Source organism: Octodon degus, unplaced genomic scaffold, assembly GCF_000260255.1.
Source record: "Octodon degus isolate 3935 unplaced genomic scaffold, OctDeg1.0 scaffold00008, whole genome shotgun sequence".
NCBI classification, from domain to species: domain Eukaryota; kingdom Metazoa; phylum Chordata; class Mammalia; order Rodentia; family Octodontidae; genus Octodon; species Octodon degus.
The window spans coordinates 27629012-27640638 of NW_004524584.1; the positions used below are offsets into that span (position 1 = coordinate 27629012).

Here is an 11627-nt window from a genome sequence, read left to right on the forward strand (position 1 = left end):
TATGTCTAATTATGCAAAGAAATTTATTATAGAGGCCCAGAGGATCAGAGGAGAGAGATTAAATCCCATAGCTTCTTGGCCTAGAGGGTGGAAACTGCAGAACAAGATGGACTCCAAGGACAGAGGCCCAGAGGCTCACTGAGTGGTCACCAGTGTGATTCTACACTGAACGATACAGAAACTAGAGAAACTAGAGACAAATGGTGTCCACCAGTGAGGACAGCAAAGCATGGACCCATGCAGGAAGACAGGAGCTCTTCCAAACAGGGATTTCCTTCTCCCTCCCACATTTATTCCATCCAAGCTGCAAGCCCATTGGGTGGGCTGCCCACAACTACCATGAGTCTCCTCCCTCAGTTTTGCTACAGCACACATAAGCACACCCAGAACAAACTACTCATCTGCTAGGTGATCTTACTCCAGTCAAGTTGGCAGACCATTGTTGATGCGCCTGACAGACTGAGCGCAGAGCCATCCCACTTGAAAACAATCTGTTCCCCAAGAAACAGCAGGTCCATGAGGCCTGACCTGCTCCTGGAAGAAAACTCTAGCCCCTGTCAAGAGTGGTACCCCTGCCCAATCACCTCCCCTGGGCTTCCCATTTAAAGACTCCACTACCACCCAATGACACAACCCTGGGGGCCAGGCTTCAGGTTCATGAACCTTTGAGAGACACACCAGGGGCACCTTGACTACCTGGGAATAAAAGCCACACACCTAAGTGTGCCAAGGTTCTCACCCTTGTCTAGACACAGGGAGGCTCTCAGGATGGCCTCCGCTCATGGTGACTACTTGTACTCCATTTAACGGCACCAAAACTGGCTTCAACATCATCAGCTCAAAAAATTCAGTCTACAAGTCACTAATCACAATGCCAAACCTGTAATGAAACATGTACCATGATTTACCACAACAGTGGATATTTAACTCTGACATGGAACCCTTCTTAACTATTCCAGCAAGAAGTCCCTTCTTCCTCCTTTAGATTCCTGCAGTTTCAGTACTTGTCATTTTCATAACACTTTAAAAACTGGCCATTCACTAATATATCCAACTTGAACTCAGGCCCTTGCACTCGCCAGGCAAGCACTTATTCTACTGAGCCATCTCCCTGGCCCCTGGATGTCTATTTTTAATACTATTTGTCTTAGTAACTAATTGCTACTTTGTAATAAAGAGACAATTCTTGGCTACTTCTGGTATTTCCACAAGAAAACACTGGCTACATCCTACTTTGCCTTATATAATATTTCTTACCTTTCTAGTTACAGTAATTCTATCTCCTTTTTTTCCATAGGAAAATTTGAGCTGGCTTCTTTCTCTTGTAAAGGCAAGAGACCCAAGCGCTCCAACTCCCATCTTTCTTCTGTTGAGTCAGGGGTACTTGGAGCCCCACACCTCTGTCCTCTGAGCCATTCTCAACTCGAACCCTAATCATCTACTCCCTCTGGCACTGGTAAATCTTTCTGTGTCCTACTTCATCTTTCTGCCTTCAAGTTCTACCTCAGGGAGCTTCCCTACTTAGCCAAGGGACAGTAGCCACTTCTAAGGAGCCTGAGAAAAAAAACTACATTATATGATGATATGGTTGATTCAAGTCCCCCAAAAATATACTTAAATCTTAACCCCAAAATCTGTGAATGTTCCCATATGTATAAATAGGACCTTTACAGATGAGTCGGGTTAAGACGAGTGCACACCACACCCAACATGACTGGTATCTTAATAAAGACGGAAGAGCTACAAGGGAATGGGAAGAGCCTTGGGGAATGTCACCTAGAACACACATGCACACAGGAATCACATCCCTAAAAGACAAGGGATGCGGGCGGTGCCAATCGTCACAGAAGTCAAGAAGGAGGCGTGGGGCAGGGTCTGTCCCCGGGCCCTCAGAAGGCATAAACCCTGAAAATTCCTTTATTTCAGACTTCCAGCCTCTAGAACTGAGAGGACGCACTTCTGCTATTTCACCTCTCAGTCTGTGGCACTGTGTTGTGGAAGCCTGAGGGAGCACACACAGGGGCAGTGGTTGACCTGCAATTCCCAAAAGTAGCATGAACTGTCCTTCATTAGCACAAGACCACGTGACAGACGGAGCCAGGTCTAGCACATGGGACTCCAGACTCTATTCAATTACACATCTGCTTCATTCCTCAGTCACCCACCAAGACCTTCCGGGGGAAGACCACTGCCTACAACTTCAAGTTTATTTCTTCAAGCCTCTGCCCCAGAAAGAAACTGATTCAGCACTCCAGACCCTAGTCAAACTCCTAGGGAAGGGCCTAGTGTGAGTCAAAAGACCCCTTGGGCCAATCAGGGAGGCAAGACACACAGTACAAAAGAGTGACCTGCTCAAGCAAATACGTCAGAGGACATCTTCTGGAATCTTCCAGAAGAAAAAGTGGACAACACCTTGACATCAACTTCATGTCTACTCTCTTCCTCATATGCAATTCTTTGTGTCTTCTCTTCAAAGTCTCTCTCTCTCTCTCTCTCTCTCTCTCTCTCTCTCTCTCTCTCTGTCTCTCTGTCTCTCTCTCTCTCTCTCTCTCTGTCTCTCTCTCTCTCTTCTTGTTCGCTCTCTCACTCTTGCTCTCTCTGTCTCCTTCCCTCCCCTCATCCATCCCTCCCCCCTTGTTTTCTGAAGCATTATTAAACAAGCATCCAAGGGCATGTGAGATAGCTCAGAGCACTAAGTGCCTACTCAGGAAAGCGCAGGGACCAGGTTTGAATCCGGCACCACATGCCATGCTGGCCTTGCCCCAAGCATGCTAAGCCGGCCACCAAGACCAGGTGTGGTGGTACATGCCTGTAATCCCAGCACTGCAGAGGCTAAAAACAGGAGAATCATTCCAAGTCTGAGCTGCAGAATGAGACCCTGTATCAAATACATAAAAAATAAATTTAAAAATAAAACAAACACCCAACCACACAAGGACAATAATACATTCTGTTCTATAGGCTGTCACTAGCCTTAACTTCCTATTAGACCAGTGTACCAAATAAAGTAGTTATCAAGCAGAGTTTCTATCGATCAGAGTGGACCTATGCGTGGTAAAATTCCCTTGTAATCACACTGCTCAGAAAGGTGTGCAGCAGGTGTTCCTTGGGTCACGATACTTTGATCTGACAACTTCTGTGAGCTATGTCTCCTGTCCCTGCTCCTGGATGCGGCTCAGGTCTCAGCTCAGCACCATCTGAGAACCCATTGGGGACTCAGCCTCTTTGGTGTCAACTCTTCATGCTCTTTTGCTGCCAGACAGGGTGAGCCTGACGTGGTGAGTCTGCGGCCCAGCCAGGTTCTGATCAATCACTGCACATAGCTTTCACCTTGCTTGGGGCAGCTGAGTAGAGAAGCATGAATGGTTTTAAAAGAATCCATCACCTCTACTGACAAATTAACTTAAGACATGTTCTCCCAGCAGCCATTCGATATCATCTCCTTTGCATACAAAGCACAGCTCAGTGACTGATGGGCATCTTGTGAGCTCAGCTCTACTGTTTAATTAATGAAGCTAAACTCCAAAATATTCAATTAATTGATCACATTCTACAATATTACATAATCAAATTCTATGACAATTTTGGAAATGTTCTCTACCCATAGTATTGATTAGATCCATCAAGATAGGATATCCCTAAAAATCTTAATGACTTTGAATATTATTTCTCACTTATGCTGGTGATCTTTTGTAGAGTAGCTGAGTCCCTGCTCCACAGCATCTGCATCAGAACAGAGGCTGACAGACTTGCCACTATCAACCTAGACATCACAGATTACAGTAACAGGGATGGAAACGTAGCAAATTGTACTTTGACACTGAAGAGATTCTGTCTAGAAGAAACACCTCCCTTTTGTTACATCTCATTGGCCAAGTGGCCTGTGTGTCCATGCCTCTATTCAAGACAGGCCCAGAGGGGCCAAAAGCTCAACCCTACCATGCTGGAACCCTGATTAAAAGTCTTAATGATAACCACAGTCCACCCAATAACCAGCTCAAACTTCTTCTATTAAATAAAACTCCATGATTCTCGCCCTAGAAGAGACATCTCAACAGTGCTGCTTAGGCATGGGTCAGGTATCTCTGGGTGAGGCTAGTGGTGTCTTCATCAGGAATGCTCTAGTGTTCTAGGCCACCATAGAAACATCCAAGGTTGGGTTGAGGAAACAAGGCAAATTTAGTTCTCACAATTCTGGAAGCTGCAAGTCCACGGCCAAGGTCTTCTCCTAAGGCCGCTCTCACTGACTGGCATGTTGCCATCTCCTCCTGTGTCCTCATGTGGCCTTTCTTCTGTGAGGACGTAGCTCTGGTGTCTTCTTTCCATGGAGAGAGCAGTCCTATGGGACCAGGGACTCCTCGTGTGATGCATTTATCCCTGGTTACCCTGTTAAAGGTTCTATCTGCAATTGCAACTACACTGGAGGGTAAGCCTTCAACATATGAATTTTGAGGGACATGACTTAATTCATTCCATAGCAAGAGACGATACACAGTGAGAAGACTGAGCCTCGATATGATTCTTCTCATTCTTAAGGTCAGGAACTAAGAAGTAAGTTATCTAATCCCTCATGCTGAAGCATAAAGGTAAAATGGGAAACAGATAGCACCAACAAGTGTGGTTCAGGGAAAGAGAAAACGGCAAATAAACAGCAGGCACTGCTCTTCAGCAATCCTGAAATCCCTGGACAACCACGCGAGGTCTACCCTGGCTGATGACATCAGCCCTTAAATTTGCTCAGTTCTGGAAGCTTCCTTACCCACAATCCTCCAAGGCCTCTGGCACTCTCCTCCGTTGGACACTGAGGCACCTCTACAGTTGCCATCTGGAACAAGCTGCACTGAGGTCAGCAAAGCTGTCTCATTCCACATCCACCCCTAAATGATGGATGGCTCAGGGATCGTTTTAAGTCTTTTGGTGTTTTTTAGTTCACTTTGGTGACTCTTTTGGAAGTTTCCCCCTGCACACACCACTGGCTTTGTGTCTATTTCATTCCAGAAAACTGCATGTGCTAACAGGCACACCCACAATTTTCTTCAAAGACACAGTTTATTTAGATCTTCACTCTTATACATATTACTCCTTGCAGAAACTCTAAGAATAGTGTGATGGCCAAGAAAATAGACTCAGTCATGTGACTATTTTACAGTAGATACAGAGATGGTAACCTATGCTATAAGATGCTATTCTTTTTTTTTTTTTTTTTTTTTTACTTTTTTGCCATAATTTTATTGAGAAACAAATAGCAATGAGACAATTTCAAACCAAATTGGTAGGACAGTTTCAATAATTAACACACTGCATACATTCTTCCTAGTGGTTAATTGCTGTACAAGATGTGGACTTGATATCCTATTGACAAACACCATTAGAACAAATCCCTCTATTCATTAAGAGAATGTAACTATATATCTATCCTAACCACTTTGAATACACAGATACAAAATGGACATCCATCTGTATCCCCCTTTTTTGTTAAGTTCCGTTATTTGAATATTATAGGTGTGTAAACTAAGCAAAATATTCCAGAAGAATCCAATAGCCCATAATAGTATTGGGTCTTCCGCTTGGCTGAAGGTGCTATTCTTTTTAAATGTTTATTTTTATATTTTACATCGAGCTCTTCAAGCAAGAAAATAATTACAATTATTTCAGAATGCAATCCTACTGAACCAAAGGATTCAATCATAGGCTTTATAATGATACCCAATCAATATCTAAGAATACAGGTAGACACTAAGCCTGTCAATAAATGAAATAAGTAAAATAACTATGCAAATACATACATTTCACAGGTCATCATCAGTTAAGTCACTTTGCCCTCATTTTTTTTTTTTTGCCTTCATTTTTTTAGCAACATGATTCACATTCATTCCTATGATATAGATAGACAGATAGATAGATAGATAGATAGATAGATAGATAGATAGATAGAACAGATTAGCTAGCCATTTCAAGTGTTAACTTAGACTGCTGATGCTAACAACATAAAACTATGGTCTTTGTTGCCTTAAAAGAAAATTTAGGCTGGGCATGATGGAGCATACCTGGAATCCCAGCACTGGGGAGGCTGAAGTAGAAGGATCATTCAAGACCAGCCTGGGCTACAAAGTGAGCTCAAGGTCAAGACGAGACAGCAAGAGAACGAGAGCGAGACTGAGAGCGAGAGAGAGAAAAAAAAAACAAATGTAGTTTAATGTAAAGAAATTCAAGAGCAAAATTAAAATTTCAGGGCCCTTAATCAGAAGCCTTCAGTGTGTATGGTACCACTTTGATGTCAACAAAGGCTCAAGGAAGGTAAGAAAGAAAAGTGCCCTCTTTATCCACTGAAGACATGACCTAAGAAATGGGAAGTAGGTTCCTTGTAGACCTCACTAGCCATCAACCTGCCCCAAAGGAGTCCTGCATCTTGCACTGAATATGGTACAAAAACAAAATATTTGGAGTAATAGTGTAAGACCAGCATAATTGGGGTTGTGCCTTCTAGATGTAACCATCTTTGATAGGTCCAAGCGCTTCCAGTTGTGGCTCTTGACTGGCTGGAGAAGCTGTTAGTCCACACAGACGGTCTACTGATGGACCCCCTCAAGGTACTCTCTGGAAGCTGTGAGATTTGGCTGAATTGTAAGGAAATCCGGTGTCCAGCTTACCAGCCAGACTTCTCTAGGGTGTCCACAACCTGGAATGCGGTGACCACACAGATGGCCTCTTCCAGGCTTCAGCCCACTGGGAGATCACTGATACTCAGAAGCCTGATGACTCCCTTGGAGCCAATCATGAAGGCACCACCATTCTTCCTCAGCGTATTGATCCAGGCAAGATGGGTAAGGTGGAAATTCACCGAAACTGCAGCAACTCTACAGTTCACACTGTGAGACACATTGCCTCTGTCACTAAAAGCAACAATTTCTGTGGGACACACTAAGGTGAAACACAAGGGATAGAAGAAAAGCACCAAATATTTCCTTTACAGTCACCCAGCTTGACTCGGAATTCTCCGTTGACAACTGCTATGCCCTTCAAATAGGGTCCATGCTGGGTGACAGCAGATGCATGTTATGAAGAACTGATGCTAAGGGAGAATTTTGCTTGAGCAGAGCATGATCGCGGGCTGGTCATGTGCTTGCTTCTAGAAGCCACAGGCCTGTGGGCTACAGAAGAGAAGCACCCCAAGCCATGTGCTCCAACGAGGAGCGACCAAGGCCCGGAGCAAACTGCCCGCTGCAGCTGCTGGCCTCAGTGCACAGAGTCCTAGGCTCTATTTTAATTTTTTTTTTTTTTTTTTGGTCAAAATGTTCTCTGAATTTTATCTTCTGTTTGGAATCTAAAACCACTCAGCCTTTCCAGCCTTGAGAAGCTTCAGGTCTCCCATTAATTCTTGCTTGGAATCCAGCTCATTCTTCTCTGACCTTGTGTCCTCAAATTCAACCAATAAAAACCAGTACACAGGGCTGGCGAGATAGCTCAGTGGACTATAACGCCTGCTTAGGCAAGCTTAGGCAAGCCCAGGGACTGTGGGCCGATCCCGGGCATCACATGCCATGCCAGCCCCACCTCCAGGGCAAGCTGAGCCGACGAGAGTCTGGGCATACTTGCACACACCTGTAATCCAGCACTGGAGAGGCTGAAAGCAGGAAGACAGCCTGAGTCTGAGCTGCATAGTGAGACCCTGAGGCAGTACATGTTATCAACATTCTGCTTTCCTGCCTCCTTTCCTAGAGCTACAGAGCCAGTTGGCATATAATCTGCTTTCCAAATCACCAGAAATTCTGCCATTGTATAATATGTCACCTTTCCAGACTTTGTAACAGTTTTTTCTCCACTTATAAATTGGTCCTAAGGGCCGGCCAAATAGCTCAGTGGATTAAAGTGCCTACAAGGAGGCACAGGGGCCAGGGGTTCAATCCCTGGGCCTGCAGTGCCAGCCCCACTCCCAGGGCAAACTGAGACAGCAATCGAGACTAGGCGTGGTGGCGTGGGCATGTAATCCCAGCTCTTGGAAGGCTGTAAATGGAAGGATCACTATGAGTCCAAGCTAGTAGTGAGACCCTGAATACCCTGTAGACTCTTCCCTAAAATACAAAAACAAATAAATACATACATACATACATTGGTCCTAAAACCAGTGACCAATTATACTTTTCCTGGTACTTTCCCTGCTCTGACAGCAGTTTCTGTATTAAAATAAAACTATCTTAGATACATTAGGAGTTGTGTTCTGAATAACATACTTGAATATCATCTTTGAAGTAAATACCATGTTAAATTCCCTGAAAAAAAAAAAAGTAAATTCTGGAAAAATAATCATTTACCTCTCAAGTTACATGGCCATTACATACCAGCTCGTGGATGACAAGGAGTGCGGTTGGCTCTATGTCATTGTCACTGTTATGGTTTGTGTCTAGTTGATCCCCTAAAGCCTCATGCAGTTATGGGGCTTCTTCTAGAGTTTGTGATTAATTCATGATCCAGTGTTGGGATTATGGGTGAGTGCTGTTAGGATTATGGGTGTAAAAGCTGCTGGGATTAGGGTTGTGAGTGTTATACCCGGCTTGGGGTAGAAGGCCTGAAGGGATAGAGGCTTGCCCTCTGCTTCTGCCACCACCACTGCCACTGCCACTGTCCCTCCCTTTTTGTTCTTGCTATGGTGCTGTCTTCTGCTGCCATGAGCTGCTGCCCTCTGCCACAGGCCTCTCCACCTTGGAGCCTGCTAAATATGGGGTCAAACCTCCATGAACTGTGAGCTAAATAAATCTTTCCTTCCTTAATTTGGAGCATTGGGTATTTTGTCCCAGCAATGAGAGAAAAGTAACCAAGACAGCCACTAAAGAGGACAGTGTGCCAAAGACCCAACTATCTGGCACTGTTACGGTCAGAAGAGGACATATAACTGGTGCAGTGGTCCTTAAAGACTCCTGCCCATGTCTTACTAGACAGATCAGGTCATGTGACCTCGCCTGATTTTTTTTTTTTTTTAAGGCTGTGGGGAAGTATAATCCTACCATGTCCCTGGACAGTACAGTACCAAAATAAGAGTAAACAAGTTCTTACGTGCAACACGCTCATGTTCTTAGATTAATGTACTTGGGAATAAGTTCCACAAATTAAAAATAGAAATTCAAATTGACTCAGCTGTATTTCTCCTGGAAATATTCCCATAAAAGTTCTTTTCCATCAAATTATAGTGATACATGCATGCCCATGTTTATAGTAGTACAACTCACAATAGCTAAGCTCTAGAAACAGCACAGATGACTATCAATAGGTTAATGCATAAAGAAATGTGGAAAAGTAATTAATATAAAAAACTTAAAAAAGAAAATGTAACATATGCATATCTGCACATATATAAGTATTTCAGCCATAAATAAAAGTAAAATCATGCCATCTGCAGAAAAATGGCTGGAAAAAATGAAATAAGTCGCACATGATGAGTTAAATATTGCATAGTTTCTCTTATGTAAGAAAATCGAAAAGATCAGTAAATGAGCAAAATGAGAGACAGAGAATAGGAAAGAAAAAGACTGGAGATGGGAAAGAAGGTCAAGAGAAGAGAGGAAGAAGGGAGAAAAGAAGGAACTAAAAGTGATAGAGATATGTTATACACATGTACTAATCCCACAGAACAAATGTATCTACGGCAGTCAAATAGCTCAGGGGATTAAAGTGCCCCAAGCAGGTGTGGGGCCGGGGGTTTGATCCCCAGGACACACTGAGATGACTCAGCATGGTACCATGCCCCTGTAACCCTAGCTCTTGGGAGGCTGTAAAAAGGCAGATTACTACGAGTCCCATCTAGTATTGAGACCCTGAACACCCTGTGGGCCCCTCCCTAAAAAAAAAAACCAAAAAAAGTATCTATTATGTGTTTTATACATACACTAATAAACATACTTTGGTTTTTTTTTTTGGGGGGGGGGATTGTTTTGTTTTTGAGACAGGCCTCACTTTGTAGTCCAGGCTGGCCTTGAAATGACAGCGATCCTACTGCCCCAGCCTCCCAACTGTGATTTTAAAAAAAGAAGCTCCAAACCAATTTTTCAGGAGACTACATCTAAAAAGGGGCATCAAGCTTCATGACTATTTCTGTAGGGTAAGGGCACCTCGGGCATTTCCCAGAGTGCCCCTCAAAATGTGAGTTCCACAGAATTAGAAAACTGGCATGTGAGGAAAAAAAAAAAAAGACGTGTGCACCCTAACAAAGATGCCCGAAGTGAGACAGGTCTCCTCAATGAAGAGCCACCTAGGAGCCCCCAGAGCGAGTGTGCCTTGAGATATGCCTTAGCCGAAACTGACCTTTATTTCTAAAGCAATTCTGTAAGTAAAGCATTTCCACGCTGTGCCTCAGTTTTCGTTTCTCAGCTGCGTTATCTATTTTGGAAGCCAGGCCGTGGTATCCAGAGAATTTCCTGCAGCTGCAGAGCGCGTCACAAGCGTGGCACAGTCGCGCCAGGCTTGCATGTTCTCTGCCGCTGTATGGCCGGGCGACACCTGGCAGCTGGTGCAGTGAGGAATGGCCCGGGCTTCCAAGTGAGTAAGCACCCCGCTGAGGATCCACTCTGCTTCCTCCTGCTCAGGTGATCGGGCAAAGGTGTGGCTGTTCCTTTTCTACACAATACGAAAGTTTCCCTTTTAGAAGCTCTCCTCCTGCAAACTCTACCTTTCAGGCACAGTAACATGATTTCGCTCTATGCCACGGTCGTGCGCACCATCAGAAGACAGCTACATGAGTACTTCATGACGTCTGTGGGCCTGGCCTGTGCTCTTCAGTGCAGTCCCACCGACACCACGCTGTGGCTGTCTTGGCTGCCAAGCACCTCCCCGGCCATGATGCGACCACCATGGCCTGGTTGTCTCCCCGGAGCCCAAGGAGGTTAGCCACCCATGCACACCTAGCTAGCTACCACACGTTTATGACGTCACATGCAAGACTGATTTACCTCCTGCGATCAACTACACTGTGAGCAACTTAAGGTCTGATACACTTTCCAGAGCAAGTCTCCTCTCTTTCTGTTCTCTCGCCTTATTTACTCCGAGAACATTAGGAGAAGGATAATGTTCTCCGGTTATATCTTCTCTGGGACTTTTGAGTGAGACTCAGCCAGCCTGCTGAGCATATGCATGTGAGTATTCCAGTGCGAGGCTGGAGCTTCGCTGATCAGTGAACAGAATGAACCGCAGCTGCTAGCTTAGTTCTGGCTCGAGCCAGAAGTTGCAACTTGCGCCGTCTCCAAGGGCTGGTAAAAGCTCTGATTCATGCATGAGCTACCCAGGCCATATGGGGAGGCGACTCAGCTAGAAGCTGAACTTTTCATTCCTACTTTGTAGAGCCCAGGCAGGCAGTGGCTCTGCTAGCAATCCATCACCATTTTCTGAGCAGTAGTAGAACTGCCGTATTGAAAGCCACAGGATTTTAATCTTCAGAGATACAATAGGACTTATAGTTCATTGGTAAAATTTGTAGAAAAGTGATGAAAATGATCCTCCCAACCAAACACCTGTCTCCATCTCTTAAAAAAAAAAAAAAAGGCACTAGTCTCTGGCAATCCCTGCTTTGCTTAAATTCCCTCTGGACGAGGGCATCGGGCTGCTGCTGCTCACAGTGCTCCAGGAGGGCATCCTACGCA

The 11627-nt window shown here is 44.6% G+C and overlaps 1 pseudogene; it reads right to left on the minus strand.

The window, feature by feature from the left end:
- Nucleotides 1-6569: 6569 nt before the first annotated feature.
- Nucleotides 6570-7119, minus strand: LOC111813591 (annotated as a pseudogene).
- Nucleotides 7120-11627: the final 4508 nt, after the last annotated feature.